Below are 18,441 nucleotides of genomic sequence, written 5' to 3'. Positions count from 1 at the left end.
TTATTTTTTATTATTAATATTTATTTATTTAAATTATTTTTCCGCATCATTTACCATCCACACAGGTAATAATCCTCTTTCTTTCAAGGGGCGGGACGTACCTAGTGTTAAAGCACTTGCTTGACACGTGGTCGATATAGGATCGATCCTCGTCAGTGGGCCCATTGGGCTATTTCTTGTTCCAGCTGGTATATCATAGGCGGTGGTATGTGCTATCCTGTTTATAGGATGGTGCAAATAAAAGATCCCGTGATACTAATGGAAAAAATGTAGCGGGTTTCCTCTCTAAGACTGTATGTCAAAATTACCAAATATTTGACTTGACATCCAATAGACGATGAGTAATAAATCAATGTGCTCTAGTGGTGTCGCTAAACAGAACAAACACGCAAATCTTTCTTTTTAGGACATTCTTTTTGCCCCAACGCTTGGAGAGTTCTTTTTTGTGTTCCCCGGCTGCAATCCTATGGACTATTCAACTCTATGGAATATTCAACCCTAAGGATTGTTCAAAACCAAGGACTGTTCAACTCTATGGACTGTTCAACCCTATGGACTAATCAACTATATGGACTGTTCAACCCTAAGGACTATTCACCATATGGACTGCTAAACCCTATGGACTTCAACCCTATGGACTATTCAACCATATGGACTGTTCAACCCTATGGACTATTCAACCCTATGGACTATTCAGTTTAGACCTTACAAGCGCCAGCGATTTACATATACGGATTTGACGTACATACATGTACACCGCAGGTGGGCAAGTAGGTCGATTAAATTAAATTAAATTAAATTAAATTAAATTAATAATAATAATAATAATTATTATTATTATTATTTCAGATCAGTGATCCATAGAACATGAGGGCCTGCACGAGACCCGAACCCGAATACTCGACACTTACACTGGATGATAAGTAATAAGTCAAATAGCATTATGTATCTTAATTCCAGCGTTGAACATGGATGCCAAATTATTCCATTGTATTGCATTTCACACTTTCGACTTTGTTTTCCCTCCATGTCTCATAGACCTATGATGTAACCGGTGGCAAGCATATGGCAAAATGACGTTAACTTTTTTTTTAAATGAGAGCACACTTCCTTGCATGGGTCTTGCTAGACTCGGCCCGTGCCCAAGTGTTTGAATACTCATGGAGACCGTATAGAACATACATAATTATACGTCACATTCAAAACTGATTACATAATATACATTAGCTTGTGCCAGCGATTAACGGATTTCACTTACGTACTTGTACACCGCAGGTGGGCAATTTTAATTTCATTTCAACTTATTTTGGTTCTTATGTCCAATTAAGACTATTATAAACGTACGAGACAGGGAGGCGGGGGGGGGGGGGGGGGGGGGGATAACTGCTCCAGCACTGGGAGGGAGGGGGCAGTTGCCTCCCTGTCTCATACGCTTAGCTCCCGAGTCCTCTACATGGCCTCCGATGACAGGTATCTTCCCATTTGGTTGTCCAAAATCCGGAAATATGTCTGCGCAAGCAGTCTGCTGTTTGACTGTGATTATTTTATGGCCCGACAGCTTTGAAGTGCCAACTATTAGACTGACGTGAGAGGGGAGTGGATATAGTTTGCAAACGTGCAACTTGTTGACATTACTGGGGCGGATCCAGCTTTTCTGATGAGGGGAGGGGGGGTCCAAGACAAAAAGGGCACCATAACATTATGAAAAGGCACTATTGAAAAATTACACACGGTTCACATGGACCATAATATAATAGTGCTACAACAGGGACGCTGGCAGACGTATTTTACAGTGTTGTATACACTGACAGAATAAATAAATTTGTAAAAAACCTAAAAATCCTAAATAAAAGGGGCACTTCTTAAATTTGGTGTCCGGACCCCCCCCCCCCCCCCCCCCCCCCCCCCCCCCCCCCCCCCCCCCCCCCCCCCCCCCCCTCTAGATCCGCCCCAACATTGAAGACAATTTTTGTGGTAATTCCGGCCTATGCAAAAGTAGTGCTTTTTTGTGTAAAATAGGTGTACACCAGTCAGGTTTAGTGGATGTTTTTGTTTAAAACAAAGAGTCTGACAACGGATGTTGTTGCCCCCAGGCAGGCAAAATTGCATTAAAAAAAAAATCCATGGTCCTACTGATATTATTAAAAGTGCTATAGCCACTAACACAATATAAAAACATGTAGTGTAAATAACTGTGGTCTGTGACCGCCTCGTCATCAACATGCCTCGGCTATAATAAACACACAGGAGTTGTTCCCCCTTACTCGAAAAGCTAGATTTTATACTTCACCGCCAACTCTTGGTTGACTCGTCCAGTCCTGCTTCTGTTCAGACCTATCTTCATTTGTTAGTAAGTAAGGAAGGAAATGTTTTATTTAACGACGTACTCAACACATTTTATTAACGGTTATATGGCGTCGGAGAATCATTTGTTAGTAAATTCAGTGGATATTTTACACTGGTCATATTAAATTCCGGTGCGCTTTCGAACAACGCTTTTTTGTTCACCTAATAAATAAAAAAAATCAGGCTAGTTACGAGTTTCTTCTCTCGTTCTGTAATGCTAGGCTCAGACTACCAACTGTCAGCAGAAAATTGGCCAACATTTACGACTGCTCAGTTGGTAGTTTTAGAGCTCTTACAACTCGATTCTCGTCGTATATCTCACTAGTTGTTAATCTGAGCGCATCCGCGGCGTCGTAAGTCAGCAATGGGGAAATTACAACACAGCTATCTATAGTCCGTCCCATCATTCAATTTTTTTGTAAATAATCTCAGTTCGGTTTAACGTAAGACGAAAATTAAAGGTGTTCTGGAAATAACATAAACATACTATCTGTGTGTGAAATTTACAAATCAATTGGCTGAGAAATAAATAAGTTGTAGTAAATTCACTAGCATAGAAAAAGGCGTTCTCTGTGGGACGGACTATAGTTGGCAAATTTTCTGCTGGCAGTTGGTAGTCTAAGACTAGCATTACTAGCACCATATCACAGTTATCTTGCCATTTGGAATACAAAAATAGTCTATTGGTTGACCGGATATTTGATGGCAGATAGCTTTTAGACTGAAGATGATATTAGTAGTATAAGGGCCTGTACAGGGTCATGACCTACTTTCCGTGACCTTGACCTTGGTGTCTGGCCTTGGTGTGGGTCATAGTGGTGTGGCCTACTAGGGTGAACGCTCGCCCGTGTCCCTGACCGACTTAGGTTGGTACTGATGTCCTTGGACTGGCCCTGACCGACTTAGGTTGGTACTGATGTCTTTGGACTGGCCCTGACCGATTTGTTTAGCATTGACCGACTTAGAAGGCAGTGACTGGTATACCTGGGCAGGTGTGCGACCTTGGTGTAAGTCATAGCCTTGACGTACTTGGTGTGTGACTCATCGCCTAGCCTTGACAGGGATGGTGTAGGATCCCAAATTGCTACTAATGGGAAAGTGCAGCGGGTTTCCTCTCTAAAACTGTCAGAAGTATGTTTCACATCCAATAGCCGATGATTAATAAATCGAGATGCTCTAGTGGTGTCGTTAACCTACCACTTCTAAGGACTGCCCTACGCTGAATGATGAATGGTTATCACTGTTTACATCCGGAAAGTGATGGTATCTTGTGTTGTCAGTCTCTAAATAAAATACTCTACGGAACTTCTAGAAGTTACGTTCTCAAAGTCTGGCAGAAAGACGAAATGATTGAAATAGGTGAAAAAAGGAATTCTCGTTCTACACTATCTGATAGCGCATTCACAAGATTATTATGAACTGACCTATTTCGTCGCTTCATCCCGCGAGCGCACACACATCCACACATATATATGGTTTATATCTCGGTAGCTCAGTCGTTAGCGTAGTCGACTTGAGCGTGAAAGTTACGTCGTTCGTATTTCATGTGGTAGAATTTTTTTTCTTCTATTATTATTTTTTAAATTAGTTTATTTATTTATTTATTTGTTTTTATTTTATTTATTTATTTATTTATTTGTTTATTTATTTATTATGTTCAAGCAGAACCCAATACAAGCATCCTCTAATAACCCTGTGTGGACGGGACGTAGCTCAGTGTTCCCTTGATGTGCGGTAGGTCTGGGATCGATCCCCGTCGGTGGGCCCCCATTGGGCTATATCCAGCCAGTGCTCCACAACTGGACAACGACCGTGGTGTGTGCTATCCTGCCTGTGGGAAGCGCAAATAAAAGATCCCTTGCTGCTAATCGGAAGAGTAGCCCATGTAGTGGCGACAGCGGGTTTCCTCTCAAAATCTGTGTGGTCCTTAACCATATGTCTGACGCCATATAACCGTAAATAAAATGTGTTGAGTGCGTCGTTAAATAAAACATTTCTTTCTTTCCTCAATCAATATCTGTGTGGTCCTTAACCATATGTCCGTATAACCGTAAATAAAATGTGTTGAGTAAATAAAACATTTCCTTCCTCGTAAAATAAAGATTAATTGAATACAAATATTTATTTTTAGTATTTTGTTTTAGTCATAGGGAAAGAAAGACATATTTGTCTCGAAGAAAGGAATGTTTGTTAAGAAGAAAGGCATATGCGTTAAGGAGAAGAAAGGAATATTTGTTAAGGAGAAGAAAGGGATGTTTGTTAAGGGAAGAAAGGAATGTGTGTGTGTGTGTGTGTGTGTGTGTGTGTGTGTGTGTGTGTGTGTGTGTGAAACATCCCCAATCCACTGCTTTGAAGAAAGAACGCGTGACTGTAACTCAACCCTCCAACCTAACCTATGATCTTTTAACTGCATTTTAAACACAAGTATTTCCCTAGAGAACAAGCCGTTTTACAGGGCTTTTTAATTACCAAATGGGTAAATACAGTGGTCGATCTAGGATCGATCCCTGTCGGTGGCCCATTAAGCTATAGCCAACCAGTGTATTATGTCTGGTATATCAAAGGTCGTGGTATGTTCTGTCTTGTAACACAGCTCTTGCTACTATAAAGTAGCGGTAGAAATATCCAATCACAAATCTAGTCATAGAGTAAAAAACACAAAAAACAAACGCAATGGTTTGGTTTTTCATTTTTTTATTTCTAAATTACAATCACTGGTCTCTCTAGAGACAACTACATATGAAATGGACACACATTGGGTTACATCGAGAGGCCTTAATGGCGACGTGTGAATAATATGAGTGTTCATTTCTCTTCATCATCGTCGTCCTTCTCATCGTCGGTATCGTCGTCGTCCAAATATTTGCCGATCCATGAACGATATTGATTTAATTTAGAACGAATCTGTGGTCTCACATCTTTGTCTGGATTCACAAACTGTAAAATTTTCCTTGGTGTTGGGACCTTTGTCAAAGTAATGCATATATGTCAGAAAGCGAGAGTACGTGTCTTTAAATAACTTCCATTGCAATGTCTTCATGTTTCTTTCAATGGCATCTTGGGACATGTTTTTTTCTTCGAAGCGTTTCCTCTTGCTTTGGAGATAGTCACGATTGATGTCGAATTCATGTTCCACCATGAGACGAATGCCTTCGTTTTCCAGGTCGGGCGACGGCTCTCCATTTCCCTTTTCGCACGTTTTCACGTGTCGCTGCAAGTCGCTTCTGTCTTTAAAGACCAGACCACACGTATCGCAAGACTGCATCCTCTTGACTTTTTTCAGATAGGGTTCTACCTCATCATCTTCTTCTTCGTCGTCACTTTCGTAGGCGGGTATGCCTGGTAGTTTTCTCTTGAATGCGCCCCTTTGCATAATTTGCAGGTAGAGCTCTTTCTTCGACAGTGGTTGCACGTCTTCTAAGACATTCGCCGTTACGCTCGTGCTTTTATACCATTCGGACGGCCCCGTCTCTAAACCATTAGGCCGAAGACGCCAATGTTCGGGTGTGGTCGGTTTCAAGTCCACCAAGAGATGTCCGTAGGGCCTGTGGGTAGCTTCCTCAAACTGATGCATGAAATGACTAGTGTTTTCCGGATACATCTGCCGTGCCAAAGTCAGAACTTGCTGCTTGTCGATGGGGTTGTTGAACAGCGATAGATAATGGCAGTTTCTTCTCTGTGTCGGGTCCTTGCTGTGATACAGGTTCTGGTTGATAGCGATGACGGATAAGTTTCTGTGATGACTTCCTTCTGTGAACAGGTCGGTGATCCTTGGGTCTTTATTAGCCATACACATCAGTTCGTCCAACACGATGAGATTTCTGACTCTGGGATCCAAATAACGATTCTTTTCCAAATTCTCAGGTATACCTTGAACAAATTTCACTCGAGCAACCTTTTTGATCATATCATAGAGGGGTTGCCATCGTTTGTAGAGCCAGGTGATGCGCTGGGGAGGCGGCTGGATTTTACCATCTCTCAACAATTTGTATACCAAAAATGTCTTTCCACACGACGTGGGTCCCGACACGATCACGGTGAAGGGATGTAGCAATCTTAGGGGATGCTGCTGCTGCTGCTGTGGTGGTGGTGGTAGTAGTGGTGGCTGCTGTGGTGGTGGTGGTGGCTGCTGCTGTGATGATGGTGGTGGTGGTGGTGGCTGCTGTGGTGGTGGTGGTGGTGGTGGCTGCTGTGGTGGTGGTGGTGGTGGTGGTGGCTGCTGTGGTGGTGATGGTGGCTGCTGCTGTGGTGGTGGTGGTGGTGGCTGCTGTGGTGGTGGTGGTGGTGGTGGTGGTTGCTGCTGTGGTGGTGGTGGTGGTGGTGGTGGTGGTGGTTGCTGCTGTGGTGGTGGTGGTGGTAGACGTTTAGCATGTTTTTGTTGAAAATGTCTTAACATGGCGTCTCTCCTCGAGAATGTGAAACCACATTCTGAACATGTGCTCTGCATGACGACTCTAAATGAAATGACGATATCTGACCCACATAGTTCCTTTTATAGCTTATTTAAAAATGCTTCTACAGTTTCGGGGCTTTCCCACCCGTACCACTTTGTTGTTGTTGTTGTTGTTGTTGTTGTTTCCGTTTCAGATCGGCTTTGGCTTGCTCTACCACTTGTTGTGTTGGGGAGACCATGACGACTTGTTCTGTTCCTCTTTTTCTTTTTTCCACGTGGGATCGTAGAGTTCTAGACATTGATCCACACTGTACATGATCTGACTTTCACCACCACGTTGAATTTCGAAGTGAGGTTGAAGTTTACCTTGTGCCTGCAGTTTATAGAAACGGGTCCACTTATCCACGTCGGGTACATATAACTTGTACTGGTCTGACATGTTGCTCCTCTGAAAGTTCTACCTCAAATGACGAGTTTTCCAAAACTATTTTACTTATATACCTTATGACGCATACAGATATGGTACAGGAATATTTGAATGTGTGTTATACGTATGACCAGTGTCCCTCCTCCCAAGCACAAATATTATCGTGCGAGCTCCCAAAAAACATCGTTACCAAAATATTACCCTTTACCAGTGTTACTACCATAGGGACACGTCCAGAGACACACTCATGGACCCAGGACATAAATAAGAAAGCAAAACCTGTTATTCACGGTTTTATTCACAACATACAACATGAAAACATAGCACACACGTGTTTAAAACATTTAATGTCTGAACAGGTTGTTCACATAAGGACATCTTGGAGAGAGTCTGTAATGTTCTATCACTGGGTCGTCTGTCTTCTTCCATCGGTAGACGCGAAGTCACAGGTGATGGCATCGTGGTCTCCCGTGTAATAGAAACCGGCCTTGGCAAGTTCTTTTGGTTTTTGACGTAATTGTATGGGCCATCGAGCATACGTCAGCATCCGGGCATAGAAATGTCTCATTTCGGGACGGTGACAGAACACGTAACGTCTCGAATAGCAATCTTCCTCACAGGCAGCATCCGTCTGATCTGTGGGTTCATCCACGAGTTCGCCATCTTCAGTTCCAACCCCAATGTCACGTGTAGCATCCGTTTGATCCGTATAATGAATACTCTTCTTCTTCTCATCTTGTTTGGTAGTCACTCTTTTACATTTGATTGTATGTCTTTTTGAACACTTACAGACCAAGACGTCGTCCTCGTCGCTACCGCTGCTGCTACTAACACTGCTCGAATATCCCGATATCATTTTCTTCGTACCAGAATATCTTCAAACTCCAAAGCAAAAATAGATCTCGTTCACAGAACGTTCGGCAAGCGAATGACGCTACTAACAAAACACCCCTTTTTATATCTAAATACGAGCCTACGTAGGTCAAGGCCAGTCGTAAGTAGGCCAAGGACAATAGTCTGGGGGACAGTCCAAGGGCACAACGGAACTAGTCTAAGTAGGTCAGGGCATGACTCATACCAAGGCCAGACACCTGCCAAGTATGCCAAGGTCGGTCCATGACTCACACCAAGGCCAGACACCTGCCAAGTGTGCCAAGGTCGTTCTTTCTTCAAAGCAATGGGCTGGGGATGTTTCACACACACACACACACACACACACACACACACACACACACACACGCACACACACACACACACACACACACACACACACACACATTCCTTTCTTCTTCTTAACAAACATCCCTTTCTTCTCCTTAACGCATATGCCTTTCTTCTTAACAAACATTCCTTTCTTCGAGACAAATATGTCTTTCTTTCCCTATGACTAAAACAAAATACTAAAAATAAATATTTGTATTCAATTAATCTTTATTTTACGAGGAAGGAAATGTTTTATTTACTCAACACATTTTATTTACGGTTATACGAACATATGATTAAGGACCACACAGATATTGATTGAGGAAAGAAAGAAATGTTTTATTTAACGACGCACTCAGCACATTTTATTTACGGTTATATGGCGTCAGACATATGGTTAAGGACCACACAGATTTTGAGAGGAAACCCGCTGTCGCCACTACATGGGCTACTCTTCCGATTAGCAGCAAGGGATCTTTTATTTGCGCTTCCCACAGGCAGGATAGCACATACCACGGTCGTTGTCCAGTTGTGGAGCACTGGCTGGATATAGCCCAATGGGCCCACCGACGGGGATCGATCCCAGACCTACCGCACATCAAGGGAACACTGAGCTACGTCCCGTCCACACAGGGTTATTAGAGGATGCTTGTATTGGGTTCTGCTTGAACATAATAAATAAATAAACAAATAAATAAATAAATAAATAAAATAAAAACAAATAAATAAATAAATAAACTAATTAAAAAAATAATAATAGAAAAAAATAATTCTACCACATGAGGTACGAACGACATACCCTTTCACGCTAAAGTCGACTACGCTAACGACTGAGCTACCGAGATATTGGCACAACCTGTCATTTAAACCATATATATGTGTGGGTGTGTGCGCGCTCGCGGGATGAAGCGACGAAATAGGTCAGTTCATAATAATCTTGTGAATGCGCTATCAGATAGTGTAGAACGAGAATTCCTTTTTTCACCTATTTCAATCATTTCGTCTTTCTGCCAGACTTTGAGAACGTAACTTCTAGAAGTTCCGTAGAGTATATTATTTAGAGACTGACAACACAAGATACCATCACTTTCCGGATGTAAACAGTGATAACCATTCATCATTCAGCGCGCTAAAATTAAATACACTACCTCGCGTCGGGCAGTCCTTAGAAGTGGTAGGTTAACGACACCACTAGAGCATCTCGATTTATTAATCATCGGCTATTGGATGTGAAACATACTTCTGACAGTTTTAGAGAGGAAACCCGCTGCACGTTCCCATTAGTAGCAATTTGGGATCCTACACCATCCCTGTCAAGGCTAGGCGATGAGTCACACACCAAGTACGTCAAGGCTATGACTTACACCAAGGTCGCACACCTGCCCAGGTATACCAGTCACTGCCTTCTAAGTCAGTCAATGCTAAACAAATCGGTCAGGGCCAGTCCAAGGACATCAGTACTAACCTAAGTCGGTCAGGGCCAGTCCAAGGACATCAGTACCAACCTAAGTCGGTCAGGGACACGGGCGAGCGTTCACCCTAGTAGGCCACACCACTATGACTCACACCAAGGCCAGACACCAAGGTCAAGGTCACGGAAAGTAGGTCATGACCCTGTACAGGCCCTTATACTACTGATATTTAACGCAGAGACATGTGGTTTACAAACGTGTAAATTGATAACACCGAACACTTCGAATTCGCTGGGGTAATTCCAGCCCATGGAAATGTAATACCATAGGCGTACGGAAAAGAATAAAGGAAATGTTTTATTTAACGACTCACTCAACACATTTTATTTACGGTTATATGACGTCAGACATATGTTTAAGGACCATACAGATATAGAGAGAGGAAACCCGCTGTCGCCACTTCATGGGCTACTCTTTTCGGTTAGCAGCAAGAGATCTTTTATATGAACCTTCCCACAGACAGGATAATACATACCACGGCCTTTGTTACACCAGTTGTGGAACACTGCTGGAACGAGAAGTAGCCCAATGGGGCCACTGACGGGGATCGATCCTAAACCGACCGCGCATCAAGCGAGCCACTGGGCTACATCCCGCCCCCTTAGGGCTGCCATTGTTAGTGTAAAATGGGGGTACTCGGGATCAGGTTTAGTAAGGGTATTTGTTTAAAACAATATCCTGGGGAAGAGAGCTGGACAACAGGGGATCATTATTCTGCCTCTAGGAAAATTCACGGGCGTACGGGATCCCAATTTTGTAGAGGGGGAGGGGCAGGTTGGCTTTTGCCCGAATTCATATTGGTATCACTGCCAAACATCTATATTGGGTTTCAAACGAATCACTACGCATTTTTACGTGGATTACAACTAATTTTGAGGGTAGAATGATGGAAATACATGGCTAAAAAGCTCTCAGGTTAGCACATTTTACCTGAATATTTGTATCATTTTGCCAGAATTTGAGGTTTTGCTCCAACACTGTGTGTGTGTGTGGGGGGGGGGGGGGCAGTTGCCCATCCCCACCCCGCCCCATGTCTCGTACGCTTATGCTCTGGTGCTAAACGTGGAGCGTACATAATTGTGGTTTGTGGCCGATTCCATATAATTAGGCCTATACATCTAATGGCCGCCTAGGAAACGATATATTTAGGGGGGGGGGGGGGGGGGGGGGGGGTAGGGGTCGTCCTGGTTTTTCAGGAGCTGAAACTGGAATTAGGTTACTCAGGCGGCGAAATTTCAAAATGGCTCTCAGGCCCGTATTGGGGGGGGGGGGGGGGGGGGGGGGTTTCGGGGGGTTCGACTGAACCCTCCCGCAAAAGCTGAGGTTCACTTTTTCTTCTTTTTTCTTTGCTTTTCTGTTTTAATATTTCACAAATACTTGATTATAACTTTTGAAACTCTCCTATAAAACAATATTTGTTTGTCTTCTTCATTCAGCGCTCCCTTTACGAAAGCTGCAGTGTACATGATTCAGAATTTATAATTATTCTGGCAAAGAAACCTACATACAGTAAAACTATTTAATTGTACTTTCTGTTACGTTGATGACCTCGTAACGTTCGATAATTACATGACAATGACAGCAGTTCACCTTCCATTGATTTGTGAACCAGAGTTATAAATAAAAGGTTAACAACATAAAATTATCCTTTTAGGTCAGGTCAGGTCAAGTTATAGGTTTCAACGTGCACATTCAGAAAACTCTGTTGTAGCACACGCCTGTCATGGGCGTAGGTGTCGACTTTCGCCTGCTCCTCCGTGAAGGACAGGAAACGGTTTGGTGTGGGTGGGAGAGGGGGGTCACCAGCGCTGGCATTTGCGAGGAAGTACAGGCATCCCGATCATGGTCGGTAGCCGGCGAGGCTTGGTTTTGGTGATCTTGAATTTGTAAATGTCCCGTAGGATTAAAGCCAATTAAAAAAGTTTATTTTGACGCTATATTTAGAATGGTCCGTCAAAATTAAAAATGATTGAGTTAAAGGGACAGACCCTAGTTTCGGCCCATGAAAATGCACACTAAGTTTAGTTAATCTACAAACCTGTAACACATTTGTATAAAGTTACAATTGAGTGAAACATGAGTCCGTGACTTTGAAATGATGAAATACCCTCTAAAAATAGACCAAAACCCGACTCCATAACTGATACTTCTCAGACGCACGTGCGTTTTAAAAAAGATGAGAATACCTTTTGTGATATTAAAACCACCAGCATGACCAAAAAACACTCCAAATATGCGGAAATGGATAATCTAAACAATAAAATCTAAATAAACTATGATTTCAGTTATGAAAAACGGCTCTAATAGTCAAAATTATGCCTTAGTGTTTAAAAACTAGGGTATGTCTCTTTAACTTAGTTGATCGAAAGGTCGCTCCTGCCAAAAACAAATGTTCATGCCTTGATCTATATATAGAGATTCAAATCAACACTGGCTTCCATATATATCAAGCAATATTCTTATGTCATATTGGCATAGAAGTTGCTTTATCATGCCGGTTATTTCCAAAAACCTCTGAGGACTACACCTGTAGGCCTACTCTTAACAGGGGCTGCATGTGTTGGCGGTCATTCGTGACGATACAATTTTTAAGGACGTAATGTGATTTGTTTTTCACAGATATGTTCATTATTAAAGGAACTGATCATAGTTCTGAGGTACACATACCTTTTTCTGTTACTAGGGTTATAATAAGCAATTGCCGAGAATATTTTAAATATACGTTGGGTCAGTACCCTTAACTCCTGTTGGTAGTACTAAACCAAATAACTTCCGGCTGGGTCAAAGTGCGAGGTGCACCGAACTTTTGATAGAGAAGTGAACACCACAAGTCCTGTGATTGGTTATAAATGTGAGTGTGTTGGTTGTAAAAAATAATAGTTTCATCTGGGTAAAAAAAAATTGCAATTTTATTTCATCTAGTACCAATGTGTCAAGTAGCCTTGTGCTTGAAACATGTATGGGGTACCTGTAAAAAAAAGTACTAGAATTTTGTGCGAAACTAGGGTAGTCACAGACGCTACCCGTTATCTCAGAAACGAGCAGCTTGACCCCCATTTTTTTCTGATTCACTTTAAGTGTAAGGGGTGGTAGTATTTATATCCGTGGCGTTTATGTCGGTTGATACGTTGCAGGTAGGAGTTTTAGCCACATATGTTACTATTGTCGTCTATGGGATTTGATTTGGTAGTATACACCCTGTTGTGTGCTAGAATTTCATTATCTTGAATTTAAAAAAAAAAAAAAATAGCCTTAATAACAAAAATACAATCTACAAAATAGTCGAAAATCGTTGTCTTAAAATATACTTTTTTCAAGTTCCATATGCCAGGAAAACGCGTTTTAGGCTTTCAGAGATTTCAGAATTTCCGGGGAGCATGCCCCTGGAACCTCATATAAAGCTAGTATATCAAACAACTTCATATTCAAAAGTCCCAACAAATACCTAGTCGAACCGTCCCACTCGAAATGCTGGCTACGGGCTAGTTTTGGCGTCACAATGGAACACTCCCAGGGCAGATGTCATTTTTTTCAAATGGGTTTTAAGGATAATGTGGGGCTCTAAATGGGATAACTAGAATGTTTTTTGCCAATATTCAAATTACACAAAATAGCAAAAATTATTATGTCAAAAACCATTAACAGGTTAGCGCATATCATGGCCTTTGATATACCAGTTGTGGTGCATTGGCTGGAACGAGAAATGGCGAACAATGGGTAGTGATCCCAAACCGACCGCGCATCAAGCGAGCACTTTACCACTGGGCTACGTCCCGCCTTTAATGGTGAACACGCCATGAGACTAAAATGTATTTTGATAGTCCTTCAATAATTATCTTTGCTCGGTGGAACTATATAAATCTAGTATAATTTTATTCATGAGACAGCTCTGTTGTTGCTAAGTCTTTCTCATCCACATCGTCACGTCCAGCGTCATTCAAAAATAATTATAGATATACCTTCCATTCTGACCACTGCCATAATGGGCAGAGTGCGTTAGTGTATGTAGTGTAATCTTATTTTATCACATTGTTGAAGGTATGTCAATGTTGTAGACTGGAAAGTACCTTTTCCCATCTTCAACACAAACCCATGTATGAGCTTATTTACAAAAATGTACATTGGACACCAAGGTGTGAGAACATCCAAATACTTTCAAAGTATTCTGTTTTTGGTTCCTTCTCGAGTTCTTCATTGCTGACCATGAGGCATGATCAATCACGTTCGCTATATCATACAGTGACGTACCTAGGGTTTGGCAGGTATGGCCCGTGCCCAGGGCACCACTTGAGGGGGGGGGGGGGGGGCGCCACTGAACAGTTAATATTAAAGTCAGACTTTATCTAAAAGATGGGTGTCAGATGTTTGGACAGGGGCGCAATTTCCGGTGGCGGATCCAGAAAATCCATTTAGGGGAGCCCCCATGACATGAGGATGAAATCTTTTATTTAACGACGCACTCAATACATTTTATTTTACGGTTATATGGCGTCAGACATATGGTTAAGGACCACACATATATTGAGAGAGGAAACCCGCTGTCGCCAGTTCATGGGCTACTCTTTTCGATTAGCAGCAAGGTCGGATGGGGAAAATCACTTTAAGTTAAATGAGATGAATAATGTGATTCCTTTTGATCATAAGATCGGTCCTGCATGAAGCTTGCCTCGTGCATTCAGTCGGAAATGTAAAGCATGTCTCGAGTTTCAGAATAAGTGTTACTAGTGACGTCAAGCATGCGGCCAAAATTCATAAAAAAAAGTATTTTAAAGTTTAATAACACGGGAATGGGGTTCATCTACACCAATCAATATGTCAGTTTCAAATCATATAAACAAGAATTTTCTTACGGCCAATTTGATAAATTATTCAAAAGGAAATTTTACTTCGAAACCTATTTGACGAGATTATCGTACCGAAATAGATACTGTATAACTAAATTGCAGGGCCGTAGATAGTGGGGGGGGGGGAGAAGGGGGGGGGCAAGGGTGTGTGTGTGTGGACAACTGCAAAAATTCGGAAAGCATTATAGAAACTTAAAGAAAATTCTCTTAACCGTTTAAGGAGTTTTAGACTATTAACTACTCAATTGCACCCCCCCCACCCAACAAAAAATCCTAGCTACGGCCCTGAATTGCCTATATCAAATTTAAGATTACCAGTAAAGACAGGAATATGGTTTAACATTCCTGAAGAAAACATTTTGTAAACTTTGTAATAGTATTACAAATTTTACATATGATGTTTTCTTTAGGAATGTATTATACAGATATTAGAGATGAACACCATTATTTATTCAAACCGTAAATAATCAAAATATTGAAGACAGAAGTTGAACATATATATATATGTAGAACCAATCCTAACGTGTTTAAAATGAAAGGTATGCTGTTTTTGTGTAATGCACCATTACTGAAAAAACATTGCTTTATTATTATTTTCTTTTAAATCTAGTCTTGTGAACTTGCTAACTGATGTTTCTCCTTCGCACATTTTAGCTATTTTGATTACGTACCCGATATTAATTGTTAACTATAGTAGTCCATGGTCCAGAGTGACAATCGGTACCATCTGAGGTGGCAAATTTCAAGCCACATCACCTTGTTCGTATAGTTGTGGATATATTATTTTGAGGTGATAACATTTCCAAACGAGTAGCTTAATCAAGATAGACGCAAATCCAAGATGGCCATCACAAAACCAATAAATATTGTAATATCCCACGTCCTTTTCACACATGCTAGTGATATTCAAATGATACTGGGGACGGATTTAACTCAGTTGGTTGAATGCTTGTCTGGGAGCTTGGGTCGCAGGATCGAACCTCCTCGGTGGATGTCCCAGTAATATAACTGTAGTTTTGTGGTGCATCTCCCCCCCCCCTCTCTCTCTCTCTCTCTCTCTCTCTCTCTCTCTCTCTCTCTCTCTCTCTCTCTCTCTCTCACACACACACCATTGTGTAAGAGATGACCCGTTGTAGATCAATTTCGTGTTCAACATGTTAAAGATCAAATGAGCTTTCCTAAATTATGACCCACGTGTCTTGAGTAACCATAAAAGTATGACATCATGTTTATACGTCATATGCCTATGGCATCACTAAGTGTTACGCTTTTTGTTCAATGTTTGTCCAGTAAACTATATTAAGTTACTTGTTCGGAGTTTGTAAGAACTTAAATATTACGTGCGTGCCCGTTGGTGACGACGTTTCATACAATCCGTGCCTTCCAACTGTATCTAACTCTCTTTTGCTTCTTAGACACGTTTTGGTTTAAAACCATTTGTTATAAGATAATGTCTCAAACTGGCACTCATGTACCTCTCTCTCTCTCTCTCTCTCTCTCTCTCTCTCTCTCTCTCTCTCTCTCTCTCTCTCTCTCTCTCTCTCTCTCTCTCTCTCTCTCTCTCTCTTAATTCGTGGAAAACTCTTTTGAGGTCTGCTCAAATACGCACTCATTTGCCAATTCTGAACATTGCATCGGGCTTAGAAGTAAATGAAATACCAAAACTGCAATACCATAGGAAATGTTGCAGTATATTCACCATGAAGAGGCTTCTCAGTGACATTGTGTCAAAATCCAATATCTGTCCAGATACTTATAAGTGTGAAACATTTACAAGATCCATCAGAGACAAGTCCAGTGAATCAAGAGTCTATGAAGCAAAATGTATCCTGTGTACCAAGAAAACCAAATATTTGAAGGGAACCAGAACTCGTGAAGAATTGGTTATGTGTACTACACATGCAGCTGATGCACAGCTGCGGGCTGCTGCAACCAGAAAAAATGGACAAAAACAAATGGACAAAAACGTGTTAGCAGTATTAAGTCGAGATCTAGTGGCAGCTGAAGGCCATTATAATCAAAGTTGCTATCGCTTGTACACCAAATCAGTTGATAAGAGTGATGAACAAAGTACATCCACTGATTCTGACCTTGAATATTCAACGATTGAGGACTATGCATACAAACAAATGTTTCAATTTATCAGAAATGAGCTGTTCAATCGTCCTAATATTCTCCTAATGACTGACCTAACACCTTGGTTAGTATCATGTATGGAATCTCAAGGCTGTAGTGACATCAAGGTTGTGACAAGAAAGCACATTCGTCGTAAACTGGAATCGGAGTTTGGGGATTCACTAGACATTATCAGTGATAGTGAGGTGAAACTAGTAGTATAACCAGACAATCTTTCCAGGGACACACTAGCTCTTGATCTTCTTACGATGAAAAGTGAGTTGAATGCATCTAAATCTGGTGATACAGACCTCTTATCGTTAACTGTAAAAGTAGCCCTTCAAATGCGAGCTGAGATCAAAGAGCAAGATATGGATGATAACTGGCCTCCTCAACCATCAGAATTGACTCCAGACTCGGCAAATCTCCCTAGCTCTCTTATTCATTCCTGAATGTAATCATAATTGGAAACAAAGATGAGTCTACCCGGAGTGAACGAGTAGAGAGACAAATAAACTCTTTTGGGCAAGACATCGTTTATGCAGTGACAGGTGGCACACGACGTCCACCAAAACATGTACTATTACCACTGGTTGTGAAGTCTCTCACCGGAAATGTAGAGCTGATCTAGATGCTGAACAGACTTGGTCATTGTGTGTCTTATGCATTGACTGAGTAGATTGAAACAGCATTATGTCTACAAAAGCTGCTACAGAATCCACCAAAAATGTAAACTTGCCATCAAATATTAATCCACGTCTTTACCACATTGGTTTGGGATAATATAGACAGACTTGAGGAAACATTAAGTGGGGGTGGCACTTCACACCGCATAATGGTATTGCCATCCAGCCAGAGTTTATTGATCCACAGTTACCAGTCTGCAGACCTCAAATTTCTAAGACCAAGAAAAGATCTATCAATGTTCAGGAAATGCACCAGCCATGGTATAATTCTGGAGAGAGGATAGGTTCTCCACAGATATCAACATTAAATGTAGACACCAGAACTGCAGCAGACGTTGCTAATAAACACAATTTGTCGCCTGCATGACAGGACTGTTCCCAGTGATCTTGGCCAAACATGGGACTTTTCTCCAAATCTTCTCCAGAAGCTCCAGTCTTTTACCTGTGCTATGTATGTACCCAGTGGTACAGTGGATGGTATCAATGTATGTCCCTATGAGATCGTCTGTGCCAAGAGGGGTGAAGTTAACTCGTTACAATTGCCTCCATGTTTGGATTGCTTGACTGAACATGATTTGTGTGCTAACTATCAAGCTGTGTCTTCAGTGTGAATCTGATATACCAAGTCCCACTGACCATGGCTGGATTGTTGATGAAGAAGGAAATCTAGGAATCCAGTGGATGACTATATCACCAGCTCCCACAGCTGTGTTGGAACTTCAAAGTCGCCTTAATCAGATGATGAAACGGAAACTGATGATATGCAACCTGAGTTCGATACTGACGATGATAAAGATGACAATTAACTAAATGAGTTGGATGACAAGGTGTTTCATACTGATGGTATTGACCGAATTTAAATTTAAGTAATCACTATGGGATATTATTTTGCCAGTTAGCCAAAACATTGGCAGTACTTTTGAAGGATTTGTTAGTTTTCATTTTAATTTATAGT

Source organism: Gigantopelta aegis, chromosome 11, assembly GCF_016097555.1.
Source record: "Gigantopelta aegis isolate Gae_Host chromosome 11, Gae_host_genome, whole genome shotgun sequence".
Classification (NCBI taxonomy): Eukaryota; Metazoa; Mollusca; class Gastropoda; order Neomphalida; family Peltospiridae; genus Gigantopelta; species Gigantopelta aegis.
The sequence above is the reverse complement of the archived record's forward strand: the minus strand, read 5'-3'. Positions refer to the sequence as shown.